Here is a 15,479-nt window from a genome sequence, read left to right as displayed (position 1 = left end):
CCGGCCTCAATGGGTAACTAGGGAGAAGGATGATGGATACTCAGAGTTGGTGACATGTTACTGCTTGCATTGTAGTGGGGCCTCTCAGAGGATTCAAAAATGATTGTGTGTGTTGGCATGGGGAGGTGCCCCATGCTGATCCCCAGGCTGATTTATTGGCAAGATAAGAAGGCAAGTCATGGAACTGCAGGAATGATAAAGACCTGGATGAAAATTAACCAGCAGTGTGGGGTCTTGGGGGAGGAGCCACTCGACAGATTTTAGGACTACAAGCCATTTTTCTGCTTTTGCACAACATTCAAAGTCTGGACACAAGCTCACTTTGGCCACTTGCCCATCTATTGATCAAGACTCTGTGATTTACAGACCCAACCTGACAGGATACAACTCAGGAGAGTTATTTCTCATCAGTGTAATAACTATAAATTTGTGGTTTGTGAGACAGGTAAGAAAGTCATCCATATAAGAAAGGTGCAAAACCCAACTAGGTAGTAAAGATATTAGTCACAGCGCCAGCACCGGGACGTAGAAGGGTAAGAACCAATTAACTTTAGCAGTCAGTGGAGATTGATGGCAACTGGGAGGGAGGTGAGTTAGCAATAAGATGTCAAGGCCCCAAATTAGGCAGTTAGATTTATGAAAGGGGTTAGAGCAAGACTTGCGTAGGGTGTTGTAGTAAAAGTAAAGTAGCCAGATGAAGCCATTTGCAAGAAAAGTTAAGGACTTGAAAGGCCTCTTTTCCACATTAGTGGGCTCAATGTATGACATGAAACCTAAGTCAAACTTTCTGGAGAAAATAGGCTCCAAGTCTTCGTCCAGAACCAGTAAGAACTACACCAAACATTTCGAACAGATGGAAGAGAAATAACTTAGCGCTCTTAGGATGGTGTGAAGATATGCATAGATGAAGACAATGACTGAATCAAATCCAGGAATCTAAATCGTCTTGTACCAAATTTAGAATGGAAAAGGCAAAACCAGGTCACACAACACAGAAATGCATGAAAAGGAGAGGAAGCAATCTTCACAGTATATCTGTCCACCTCGATAATGGGAATACTGTTGTTCTTAAATTTGGCACACTGAACGTGCTGTTTCAGTCCTCTTTTCTTTTTAAAAAACATTTATTCATTCACTGTGATGGCTTGTGTGTGCTCGGCCCAGGGGGTGGTACTATTAGAAGGTGTGGCCCTGTTGGAGTAGGTGTGTCACTGTGGGTATGGGATATTAGAGCCTCGCTGTACCTGCTTGGGAGTCAGTCTTCCACTAGCAGCCTTCAGATGAAGGTGTAAACCTCTCAGCTCCTCCTGCACCATTCCTGCCTGGATGCTGCCATGTTCCTGCCTTGATGATAATGGACTGAACCTCTGAATCTGTGTAAGCCAGCTCCAATTAAATGCTGTCCTTTATATAAGAGTTGCCTTGCTTATGGTGTCTGTTCACAGCAGTAAAACTATAACTAAGACATTCACTTTAAATCTTGATCACTGTCCCCCTTTCAGTACCGCCCTAACACAGTCCCTCTCCTCATCCCCCATCCCATTCTCCTCTGAGAGGGTGGAGACCCTACCTGGGTATTCCCCCACCTTGGTATTAGCATTTCCCTAGGCCACGCCCAACAGTTACCTGGCAATGGCCAGGCATATAAGGACTATTCTGGCTTCTCCCTCTCCCTCCCTTCCCTTTCCTCCCTCTTCTCCCTCCTTCTCTACCTTTCCCCTCTCTCCCTCGCTTCCTCCCTCTCCCTCCTCCCCCTCCCCTCTCTCTCTCTCTCTCTCTCTCTCTCTCTCTCTCTCTCCCTCTCTCTCTCTCTCTCTCCCTCTTTATCTTTTCCCTCTCTTCCCACAGGTTTCCCACCATCCTCCTCATCTCTTCTTTCTCTCTCCTCTCTCTTTCTGTCCTTCTCTGTCCCCTTTCTTTCTCTGCCTCTCCTTTCTTCTCCAGACCTCCTTCCCAGGTCCCTAATAAACTTCCGTCTATACTAGGCCTGTCACATAGCTGATACCTCAGGGGAACACCTCAAGTATGGACCTGCTAAGGCATCCCCCCGACACATCATACCTCATTTTATAAAACACATCACCTGGTACATCAAGGCTCTGCAGGGCTAGACGCATCCTCTCCCACTGAGGCCAGACGAGGCAGCCCAGCTAGAGGAACATATTCCACAGATGGACAATTGCTTTAAGGACCTCCAGTTGTTGGGGGAACCACATGAAAACTGAGCGGTGACACACCTACCATATATGTGTGAGGGCTATTTAAGCTCTTAAAGTTTTAATTTTAATTTTTTTAAAGGTACAAAATTAATAGGCACATTATGACAGTATGGGAGCCCCCCCTTTATCTGTAAAGGGTAACTTCTAAAATCCCTAGTAGATATCTGAATTTATGGATAGTACAAAACACTCCTTATGCAATTTTTTCTACATTTACAGATTTCAGTCATCCACAGACACACAAGAAACATGTAATGACTAATCTTGGTTGTCCACTTGATCACACCTATAGTGGATTAAAATCCAAAGGGCACTCCGGTGAAGAATTTGCTTATCAGATTATCTGAAGCAGGAGAACCCATCCTAAATCTGGCGCAGGCCTTCTGGTGGTAACCCACATTAAAGGAGACTTAAGAGGAAAGCCTTTGCGTTTGGCTTCCTTGTCCTCACTCTCCCTGGCAAGTTCTCTTATCCTGTTGCTGTAGCTTTGCTTCTTAGAACGCCCTGTTTCAGGATTGCAACATAGTTTCTGTCTGTGTCCCTGCAGTGTTACAAACGTGTTATGCTATGCATATTAGTATCTTAAACATACTGCAAGTTGTTGACTATAATCAAGGGGAAAAAAGCACATTTTCACATTAAGAATCCTTCTAATCTGGGTTCAGTTAACTTCATTGTTCTGTCCTAAGGGAAACCAAATTCTTAGGTCAACCTCAGTTTCCTAAAACATATTCAGTAAACTACAGGTGATAAGGATGTTATTTATATCAGTGCATTCCTATGTGATATATTTTAGTTAAAGAATGGAATAAAGAACTTTCTGACATATACCAATCTAAAAAAATTTAGGTCGATGAGAAAACTGGCAAATATTTGCTAACAACGAAGCTACTAAAAATGTGCAAGTTGTTACTAAAATATTATGCATTTTAAAAATGCCAAGTAGGGCCACAAAAATCAAACACAGATGGCTAAAAGCAATTTGTTTCATGAGCACAGATTTATGGCCCAGTTAATCAATATTTAAATTATATATGTGTAGCCCAGTTGTTAAGCCATTTCTCCACAACTGCAAATTAATATTAACGAGCAGCTCAATGATGTTCAACAGCAGCATTCTGTCACTGTGCTAGAGCAATCATTGATTGTAATTGAAAATATTAATGTGGGACAATTCTGTCAGCTTAAGGAAATAATTGTCCAGAAACAGCAAGACCTAAATCTGCTGTGACTCATAGACTTGAGAGCAAAGCATCAACAGTGACTGGTTAGCAACTGTCAATCACTCTAGGTGACACTGAAGGATTTACACACGCATTGTAAATAGCTTATTCTGGGCTGATTTGGTGGTAGTCTGAGGCCAGTCTGCTTAAAGAACTGCCTGGTGTCTAAGATCGTCTGTTCTGTTACGGTCAAGCAATTCATTGCACCATGGACACGGCCACCCGATCCAGCTGATAGAGAGATGAGCACAGAGAGGAGTTTAGGAAAAGAGTGGCAGTAGACTAGCAGCCTTTGTGAGGCCAGGATCCAAATGAGAGGCCTGATTAAATATGGGCTGAATGTTGCTGAGGACAGAATGAACCTGCGTTATCTAACAGATACTAGAGGAGATTTGCTAGCATCAGGAATACAAATGACAACCTATGCTGGTGTGGGTGCATCAAAACAGAGCTATACACCGGAGGCGGGATTGTAAACAAATGCAAGTCAGACTCTCAAAACCTAGAGCTACAAATGTCATGTGGCTGATATTGTTCTTCCTATGGGGTTGCAAACCCCTTCAGCTCCTTCAGTCCTTCCCCTAACTCCTCCACTGAGGTCCCCATGCTCAGTCTGATAGTTGGCTGCAAGCATCCACATATGTATTAGTTGGGCTCTGGCAGAGTCTCTCAGGGACAGCCATACCAGGTTTTTGTCAACAAGTGCTTCTTGAATCAGGAATAGTGTCTGGGTTGGTGTCTGCAGATGGATGGATCCTGGTAGGGCCATCTCTACATGGCCTTCCTTCAGTCTCTGCTTTCACTCTTTATCCTGAATTTATCCCTTGAGATGGGTGGGTGGCCCCTTCTGTTCAATTTCCTGACTTCTGTACTTCTCTCCTGTCTCCTCCCACACCTGATCCTGTCCCCCTTTTTCTCTCCCCTTCTTCCCTCCCTTCCAGGTCCCTCCCTCCCTCTACCTCCCATGAGTATTTTGTTCCCTCTTTAAGTAATACTGAAGCATCCACACTTTGATCTTCCTTCTTCTTGACTTTCATATGGTCTGTGAGTTGTATCATGGGTTTTCTGAGTCTTTTTCCTAATATCCCACTTATCAGTGAGTACATGCTATGCGTGTTCTTTTCTGACTGAGTTACCTCACTCAGAATGATATTTTCTAGTTCCATCCATTTGCCTGTAGGTTTAGTAAGTCATCATTTTTAATAAATCCAAGTAGTACTCACTGTGTACATGTACCACTTTTTCTGTATCCATTCCTCTGTTTAGGGACATCTGGGTTCTTTCCAGCTTCTGGCTATTATAAATAAGGCTGCTATGAACATAGTGGAGCATGTATCCTTGTTATATGTTGGAGCATCTTTTGGGTATATACCCAGGAGTGGTGTAGCTGGGTCCTCAAGTAGTACTATGTCCAATTTTCTGAGGAAACTTTGGACTGATTTCTAGAGTAGTTGTACTAGTTGTAGCAGTTTCGATCCCACCAACAATGGAGGAGTGTTCCTTTTCCTCCAAATCCTCACTAGCATCTGCTGTCACCTGAGTTTTTGATCTTAGCCATTTTGATCCCCAGAGCTTCTAGGGCCAGAACACTAACCAAAGAGTACACATGGCGGGGGGACCCATGGCTCCAGCTGATTATGTAACAGAGAATGCTTTATCTGGCATCAATGGGAGGAGAGTCCCTTGGTCTTATGAAGGCCTGATGCCCCAGTGTAGGAGAATGCTAGGGCAGGAGTGGATGGGTTGGTGGGGGAGCACCCTCATAGAAGCAGCGGGGAGGGAGCATGGGATAAGGGGTTTGTGGAGTGGAAACCAGGAAGGGGGATACCATTAGAAATGGAAATAAATAACAATAACTGGTTTGTAAAAAGTGGGGCGGGGGGGGAGAAATGCCATATGGCCCAGCTATACTGTAACATCCTGGCTGTATGATGGCTGATCTTGAATTTTGAATTGACTACTTGGAATCAAGCGAAGCCCAAGCCCCTAGGCACTCCAAGAGGGAATGTCTTAATCTTATTGCATAAGACAGGCATGCCCACCCTAAATCCAGGCTGCCTTTCCTGACAGCAGCCCACATATAAGAACATAAAAAGCGAAACTTTGGTATTTTGCCTGTTTGCTCTCATTCTTTCTAGTAAGTCCATTGGTCCTCGTGCTGTGGCATTACTTCATTGATAGTCTTTGCTGCTTCTTCATAATTATACAATGAAACGTTTAGACTGAAATCAGCAGCTCTCCAGGAATTCTCTAGGAGTCCAACACCAAACTGGTACTGCAAAGATACCAACTTCATGGATGAACAACTACTGTATTATCTGCCTCTCTATTGTGAGACAACTATTGTTGGACTACCCTGACCACTTCCTGTAAGCCAGTCTAATAATCACATCACACGTACACACTCTCTCTCTCCATACGTACACATATACTCACACACATACATATATGTACATAGATACACTATATAATATATAGTGTATAGTATATAATATAATGTATAATATGTGATATTCAATGTAATATATAATGTATACTATATAATACATAAAATATAACAATAAATGTACATGTAACATGTATAATATAATATATAACATATAATACATAATATATAACATTTAATAAATATACAACTGTCAACAAGAGTGCAGAGGGTACCTGGAAGAGAATGAGCGACAAGAGACGCGAAGAAGGATGCCAAGACAAGAGTCTGATCAAGGCAACAATTTTACTTTTTCCCAAGGCTGAATTTATACCATAACAGGGGTAACAGAGGGAGGGGGGAAGTGTGAAACATTTACACAGGCCAAGAACACAGTATTCGTGTGGTCAGCTGATGTCAACTGGATGTCAGAAAGGTCACAGATTTGTCTATTAGTCAGCAGGATGTTGGTTTCTCAGAAAGGTTACAGGTCATATCATTGGGCATCCTGACGTCAGATGTATTTCTCAGCAAGGTCACAACTTTATCATATCGTTATTCATCCTGACCACCAGATTTGTATTATTCTTCTGCAGCTGGCTGGGGATTTTCCATGAACCCAGTCATACTTAACTCTAACTATACTATTAACATCAATAATGGAGGGTTTTAAGGGCATCGCTCCCAACATACAACATATAATATACAACATGTAACACATATAACATATAATATATAACCAAACATAACACAATATATTTTATTATTATAATTTTTTATATTTTATATATTATACACTTATTATATAATTATATATTTATTTATACATTCATATATTATATTATATTATATTTTATATGATTATATATGTTACATATGTAATTATAACATATTTCATATATATACATATATATCTTCTGTTCTTTTAGAGAACTCTAATATAGCATGTACCTACTGGCTATAGAGACACAGTGTTTCACTATAGAGACACATTCATGTTCACTATTGCTCCACTCACTACTGTTGGGCAATGGGATCAACCTAGATGTCTATCGATAGATAACTGGATAACAGCAATGTGATACATATATACAAAGAATGAAGAATTAACATCCTTCTATTAACATTCAACTATGATGGGCAATGAAATCATCAAATTTACTGCTGGGTAATGTACCTGGGGGAAATATATTGAGTTTAAAAATTCAAATTCAGAACAACAGAGCTTGTCTGTTCTGCCTCCTACATGGATCCTACCTTCAATTTTTTGTTTTGTTTTGCTTGCCTGTTTACATTAGAGCCCGCATGAAAGCCAGTAGATTAGAAAGAGGCCTTGGTGGCTCTGTGAAGGGGAGTAATACATAATAGGTAAAACAAATGTATTTATGTGGAATTCTGAGGGTGAAAGTCTTAACCAAGAAGGGGAATAGGAGTGTGGAAAAGATGACGAGAACCGTATGGAGCCTACTGTCACAGAGCCCAACTTTACAGTAGTGGAAGGATAGTGGATCACACAGAATTCAAAGATGAGGTATGAATACTGAAGGACCAAGTCGGGGAGAGAGAATAGGAGAGAGAGGAGGAGGTAGTGAGTGAGTTAACTAAAACCAAAGGCCTATTAAAAACAAAACAAACAAACGGACAAGCAAAACCCTTATGGAGACTGATGGCTGTTCTAGGTTGTCAACTTAACTACATCTGGAATTAAACAAAACCCTAGTCACTGGGCATTGCCTGTGAAGGATTTTGGTCAGAAGACCCACCCTAAAGCTAGTCCACACCCTCTTGTGGCGGCCTATAGAAAGGACAAGGAAGAAAACAGCCTTTGCTCTTTGCCTGCTTGCCCTCACCCTTAATTCACTATTATTAGGAACAACTTCTCTGGGATTCCAAAATATTCTGAAGACCAGCTGAGACTTCCAGCATCGTGGCCTGAACAACTACTGGACTCTTAGACTTTTCACTGGGAGACGGCCATTGTTGAACTAGCTGGACCACAGCCTGTAAGCCACTTTAATAAATCCTCTTTCATATATAGATTAATTCTATCAGTTCTGTGCCTCTAGAGAACCCAGACTAACACACACACACACACAAAAACCACTAGTTAACAAACAAATTTCAAAGTACAACTTTAAAGGGGAGGGGGGAGAGGGACCTGGAGAGATGGCTCAACAGTTAAGGGCATTAGCTGCTTTTCTGGAAGACCTAGATTTAATTCCCCACACTCACATAGCAGCTCTCAACTGTCTGTGATCACAGATTTGTTAGATAAAGACTTAAAATTGGTGACCTTAAAAGCCCTCACCCTTGTTACACCCCTCTAGTTAAGGAGCTATAGGCAGTTGATAGCTGCTGGGAGAAGGGCAGGGCACAAGTTGCGTGCGTGGGGTCTCCAGTGGAAGACCCTATGAAGGTTATAAAAGCACAATGGTTAAAGTAAGAAATCTACTAGTCAGGGCTGGAGAAGTAACCAGCAAAGACCTCCTGCCTCAACCAGTGAAGTGCTTACTTTCCATGCCTGGCACCACACACAGTTCTCTTTGATTTGGTCAAGTTCACCCTTTGCATTACATAAGTATTTAGGTGATTTGAAACTGTACAATATCCTGCATTTAGATACTCTCTAAAGTATTTCATTTAAGATTTGTGGGTCCCTATTTTATTGACACCTTGTGGTCTGCTAGTGCATGCTTTTTAAATGCTCCAATTGTCCCAGATGTGGTCAGGTCAGCCTATCCACACTGACCTGTATGTTCTTGTGCTCTGAGAATGTGCTGCTGTGGTGATATCCCAGGAAATCCACCTATGCTCCCGATCCCCATCATACATCACTGAGTCCACTGCCCCCACATAAAGAACAAACATCAGTGGCCATTTTCACCTGTCTTTACTCATAGGAGAGGAAAAAAATATCAGTATTTAAGATCTGAAAAATTCATGATTCTGAACAAGGAAGATTAAGAAGACGTCTATATAAAGAAAGATAAAGAAGACATCTAGATAAAGAAAGATAAAGAAGACATCTAGATAAAGATAAAGAAGACATCTAGATAAAGAAAGATAAAGAAGACATCTAGATAAAGAAAGATAAAGAAGACATCTAGATAAAGAAAGATAAAGAAGACATTTAGACTTTCCCTGAGCTTGGGACTCCTTTATTTACCCCTTAGCTGGTCTGGGAAACCATTATAATTTGAGACTTCTAAGTAATTTAATATACTCATCTGTGCTGAGCCATTTTTGCTAAAATATGTTTAAAATTAGATTTAAATTTGAACAGAAAGAGAAATTGTTAAGGGGAGGGGTTTTATGTGCAGTTAAACACGAATTGTTTACGTTCCATCTTAACATTCGTTTTGCCATGACTCAAAACTGCTGCGGATATGCAGGGATGGAGAAAGGAGGAACCGACAAAGACATTTCCGTCGAACACAGAGGGACGGTAGAGGCTTTCTCCTTGCCAGGGAGAACTCGATGTCAGGGTGAAGTCTGAAAATAAGTGCTCGAGTTTGACTTGTTTTTTCACTTCAGTTTTCCCCTCTCAACACTCATTCTGCCTTCAGCACTTGCCTCCTCACATGAAGAAGTGAGATAGCATAGATGGGTGAAATCCAGCAGGCCCTTGGCAGTGTGCCCCAGTACAATCCCTTCTGCTAGGACTCACGTGACCTGTGGCTGGAGCAGAACGAGTGATGAGATATAAGAACCCGGTGGCTTGGCCCTAGGCTGCTTACTCCTGGCATGACATCGGTCGGGTAGAATAAAACCCCCGAGACTCTTTCCTCATTGGTGGATGGAAAGAATCTTTCCCCTTGACAGACACCACTGCTCTGCAACTTAAATGATTTGCAATGTGTTTCTCAAAGGTGAGGTTTAATTAATCCTTAGAATCATGATACAGGAGAGAAAATAATGTTCCTGAAATAAAATTTTTATTTATTTAGAATATTTCTAAATTATGAGAGTTGCAAAGATAACACTGTGGGTCCCCATACCCCCCCTCGATCCAGGTTGGTGTCCTCTCCTGTCAATTAAATTTAAATTTCAGTAGAAAGAGGACTTGTCAGTCTTAAAGTCCCATGGTAAATTTGTTCACACCAAGCAACTGACATTGGTATTTTATTAGCTAATACCAAACTTTCACCAAACGGACTTTGCTGGGTTTTCTTTTACTGCCCTTTCCATCACAGAGATCCACGCAGGATGCTGAATTCGAACCTCGTATTCCTTGGGAAAATATCTTAAGGTTTTTATTGCCTCAATGAAACGTCATGACCAAAAGACACTTTAAGAGAAGGGTTTATTTCGTTCACAGTTCCTTCTAGTGGAAGGAAGGAGTGAGGGCTGGCGCTCAGTGCAAGGGAGGAACCTGGAGGGCAGAGAGGGATGCTGCTTACTGGTTTGCTACCATGGTTTGTCCAGCCTACTTACTTACAGAAGCCAGGACCACCAGCTGAGAGATGGCACCACCCACAATGGGCTGGGTCCTCTCTCATCAATCACTAATTAAGAAAATGCCCTACTGGCGAGCCAACAGTCCTATCTTATGAAGACATTTTCTTTTCATTTCTTTTTTATATATTTTAAGATTTATTTATTTATTTTATGTATATATGAGTACAATGTAGCTGTCTTCTGACACACCAGAAGATGGTCGTGAGTCACCGTGTGGTTGCTGGAGGTTGAACTCAGGACCTTTGGAAGAGCAGTCAGTGCTCTTAATCGCTGAGCCATCTCTCCAGCCCAGAGGCATTTTCTTAATTGAGGTTTCCTCCTCTGTGATGACTCTAGCTTGTGTCGGGTCGACATAAAACCAGTCAGCACAGCACATCTCTCTCAACTTCCTTTTACTTTTCCTGGATTAACAGGTGCAGACTTCTGTGGGTATTTAGTACTCTGGCCCGAGTCTTCACTGATCCGCTGTGGTTAGCCTGGTTTTGGGGTAACAACATGGCAGCAAGGATACCTGGGATCTACAGAGCACGGGTGGGGATGTTCACTTACTCACCCAGGTGACGTCATATCTATAGCCGTCTACGCTGCAGTTTCGCTGATGCCCTTTCTATACACCAGTGTGGATGTGGGTCACTCAGACAAGCCCACCTTCAAGGACCCGTGATAAAGTGATACCCATGGGGAAGAGTAGAGAACAGATAGCAGTAGCGTTTGTGTGTTGGGGTGGAGGGATATAGCTACATATATTCATCGGGATTTTTCTATCAGGGAAACTAGTAATTTTTTAAGCCATCAAATAATGGAAACAAATTGATTGGCTTGATGTTCCTTCTCTCTATTTTCCTATACTTTTCCTTATATTTTGGTAAGAATGAGAAATGTAACTTTTAAATCTGTAAGCAGAGAGCCCTGAAACCTGGAGTTCAGGCTTCCTCTGGCCATACGGGTTCTCCATTAAGTGACAAACTAGACCCTGAAGGCCCCAGCAGGTGTCGCTGTTGAGAAAGATAAATTGAGTCTCTCTCTGCCCGAACACTAAACTCGTCCATAGACCTGCAAAGAACCGTACCCATTAGTCTTCTTCTAGGAACGATTTCCCTTTTAAGTAAATAAGAAAAAAATAACATTCACTTTCTCAAACCCGAGCAACATGAAATGGTGTATGTGAGCTTCTATATCAATTTCAAAGTTAGTGCTGTTTTAGCAGGCTTCCTCCCGCTTAGTACTCAGATCTGTCTCGACTCTAAATGGGGACAAGAGAAGGGTAAGGGCATAAAATAGATTCGATACTGAAATTACAAAATGTAATGTGAAGCTTCACAGCTTCTGGTCTGGATGCCTTTTCTAAATGCGTAGAAGTTCGTTGAGTTTATGTTACCAGGTCTGATTCATTTCAGTGTGTGAGCTTTTTTTTGGAAACCTTGTTATAGTAAAATTTAAAATAAAAAATAAAGAATTGAAGATCACTGATATTTTTGCAAACTATTTTGTATCTGACCCAGTAATCACTTTCAAGAATAATTATTAGAATTGAAGAAAATAGGTAACCGGTATTTTGATTTTGACCTGGCGCCTTTTAGTAAGGATTTGGGGGTCATATGAATGCTTTTGCTGTGTAGCCAAACGGCTTCTACTTTTCTAAGTTACTTCGCTGACCACCTGGTCCTCAAATTACAGAGGAGGATGCTTTAGGTGGCTGCTAAGCTGGATTGACAAGATGGGTTAAGAGATAGTGTGGGAGGAACAAAAGCTTTGTTAGGGGACAAGCTTTCTGAAGTCATCTCACTTGGATTTCATGAAAGTGGAGTAAACATTTATCTCTCTATTTATATACCTGATAGATCCATATAGATAGGGCAGATTATCAAAAACCAACTGCAGGGAACTTGTTTTCCTGATCATTATTTTAATATTGCAAAAGCAAAAAAAAAACATTAAAATTAGGGATGCATTCTGACTATTTTGTGGTTGGGATTATTTATTATTTTGAGAAAGATCCTACATAGCCCAGGCTTACCTTGAACTTCTGTTTGCACTGTCCAGCTGTCTTAATCTCCTTTGGTCTGGGGTTACAGGCATACACAATTATACCTGGTACTGGGAACCACCTGGACTCTTCATGAATTCACTCTATAGAGTGAGTCCCCTGCCTAAATCTCTTAAATCATGGCAGGCCGGGAGGATGCCTCAGCTGGGAAAAGCACTTGCCTCCAACCTGACTGCCTGAGTTTTGTCCTCAGGATCCACAGGATAGAAGGAGAGATCTGAGGAGAGAGAGAGAGAGAGAGAGAGAGAGAGAGAGAGAGAGAGAGAGAGAGGAGAAGAGAGGAGAGGAGGAGAAGGAAGAGGAGGAGGAAGAGGAGGAAAAAAAGGAGGAAGAGGGAGGAGGAGGAAGAGAAAAAGGGAAGAGGAGGGGGAGGAAAGAGGAGGGGAAGAGGGAAGGAAAAAAGAGGAAGAGGAGGAGGAGATGGAGGAGGAGGAGGAGAAGGAGGAGGAGGAGGAGGAGGAGAAGAAGAAAAGAAGAAGAAGAAGAAAAGAAGAAGAAGAAGAAGAAGAAGAAGAAGAAGAAGAAAAGAAGAAGAAGAAGAAGAAGAAGAAGCAGAAGAAGAAGAAGAAGAAGAAGAAGAAGAAGAAGAAGAAGAAGAAGAAGAAGAAGAAGAAGAAGAAGAAGAAGAAGAAGAAGAAGAAGAAATAGGAGATCATGATGACCATGATGACCATGATGACCATGACGATGAAGCAGCAGCAGCAAAGAACCTCCTCCCCTCTGCCAGATAAGAGGAACTGGAGAAAGATAAGACAGCAGCTGTCTGTGAGCCAGGAAGCTAGCCTCAGCATACATGGAGTCTTCTGAAGAACGTCACACCCACCACAACTATGAGGAAGATATTTGTGTTGTTAAGCCATCTCAGGGGTTCTTGGATTTTGTTTCTGCAATCCAGTGGGTCTCAGAGTGCTATCCCACTGTGTCTGGAGTGGGAAACAGGATAATTGGATACTTCGTTTTACAGTGTTACTTGTCCAAGGTCAGACAAAGATTTGGCAGCTAAATCAAGCCCAGAACTGGGTGTTCCTTCCTTCTAAGTATGCAAGTATCTTTTTCATGACTCTTTTTTTTCTTTTTACATAAAAATGCAAGTTCGAGGGCATTACATAAGCAGCAGATGTTCGTGTCTCTTCCTTTCCACCAGATTCAAACTCTTTAGAATCTAGGTGCCTCAGGTAGCCTCCCTCACTGGATGGTCATTCTTTTCTGAGCTGCACACATGTTCAAAGAAGACCCATGATGGTCTGTACCCAACACAGCAGCTGGTATGAAAGAATGTATCGATTTATCAGTAAGCATAATATGTGTGATTTCTGATTCAGAATCATGGCTCTGAAAGAAAAGCCCAGTGAGCTTTCATTTGTAAGCGTGGTGTGGTGGCTCATACATTTAATCCCAGCATTCTAGAGGCAGAGGCAGGTGGATCTCCGGGTTTAGGGCCAGCCTGGTCTACAGAGAGATCTGGGACAGCCAGGGCTACACAGAGAAATCTTTTCTGAGAAAGAATGCATATAGCAGAGGAGGCATTTGAGAACCCTTGGTTTATTGGTATTGTCAACACTTCTGTACTAAATCACACATGCTCTCAGGTTGAAATGTTCCGAGTAGAGCGGTGCTGGGAAGCTAGTCAGTTATTACCAGAAAAGTCAGTTTAGCTGCAGTCTAAGCACCTTCTTCCCTACAGAAAAACTTATGGAAGCTGTTTCCCCCATCGGTGCTCTTTGGACGCTAGGGGGCTTCTAGTATCAAGAAACAAGCACACACCACTGTAGAAAACTGCAATCCCAGTGCCAGCATTCATTTAAACCCTCACCCCTAGCTGAAACAAACTAAGGGCTTGACCATCTCTCCTCAGGCAAGACATGTTGTTAATAGTTTTGTTAGGTAAAGGCACCAACCAGAATATAAATAAACAAACAAATAAAAAACAAACAAATAAATAAATACATTCCAACTAGCTTCTGAGTCATTATCAGTTTGCTTAAGGTCCAGACTCAGCATTTTGACTCTTCATAATATTTCTTCCTCCAACGACATACACTTTGTTTACAATGGCCAGAAGTTAGTTATGGCTCTTTAGGAAAAGACAGATGTATGTGTTCTGTCTTAAATGTCATTATGTGGACTTCCTATTTTTAATATTTTAGCTGGATATATCTAAGATGAGATAAGATACATGCTAAGTAGATGAAAAGCTACTGATTTTAAAAGATAAATCCTTCAGAATACAGTCATGTGTAAGTCTGTGTGTTTGAGTGCATGCACGCCAGAGGTCAAGGCTAAGTATCTTACTCTGCATCTTTAACTTTTTCAGGTAGGGTCTCCCACAACCTGTAGCTCATTACCTGGGGCTGGGTAACAGCCAGCAAGCTCCAGCAAGCTCTAGCAAGCAAATTCCGGCAAGCTCCAGCAAGCTCCAGCAAGCTCCAGCAAGCAAGCTCCAGCAAGCTCCAGCCAACTGTAATAAGCAGGCAAGCTCCAGCAAGCTCCAGGAAACTCTAGCAAGCAGGCAACCTCCAGAAAGCTCCTGCAAACTCCCTGCCTCCATGCAGCACCAAGCCCTGGCTCCTTGTGCTTTTTAAGTGGGCACTAGGGATCTGAACTCGGGTCCTCGTGCTTGCGTAGTGAGCACTTTACTTATGAAACCATTGTTTTTTTCTAGCAAAGACTAGAGTCTAATGATATAACAAATTTACTTCGTATTATAATTAATTAACTGATGAATGTATAGGGTGTTTTACTTGCATATACCTCTATACATCATGGGCATCAGATCTCCTGGGACTGGGGTCACAGGCGGCTGAGCCATCATTTGGTTGCTGAAATGGAACCCACACCCTCTGGAAGAGCAGCCACTGCTCTTAACAGCTGGGCCAACTCCCAGGCTCTATTTTAAATGATTTTAAAAAGAAACCTGGTGTGCAGTCAGTTCCTGTTTGAGAAAGGCACATTCAAAGCATCTCTCATCATGAGAAATGTTTTTTTTTTACTTGAGATGTGGCAGGGGAAGAGATGTTTATGGTCTCTTTGTCTATGCCCTTTTCCCACCAAGGATGAGAACAAACAACATTGATAAAAATGGGAAGAGTTGAAAATGCCCACAGACC

Source organism: Rattus rattus, chromosome 3, assembly GCF_011064425.1.
Source record: "Rattus rattus isolate New Zealand chromosome 3, Rrattus_CSIRO_v1, whole genome shotgun sequence".
In the NCBI taxonomy this organism is placed as follows: Eukaryota; Metazoa; Chordata; class Mammalia; order Rodentia; family Muridae; genus Rattus; species Rattus rattus.
The sequence above is the reverse complement of the archived record's forward strand: the minus strand, read 5'-3'. Positions refer to the sequence as shown.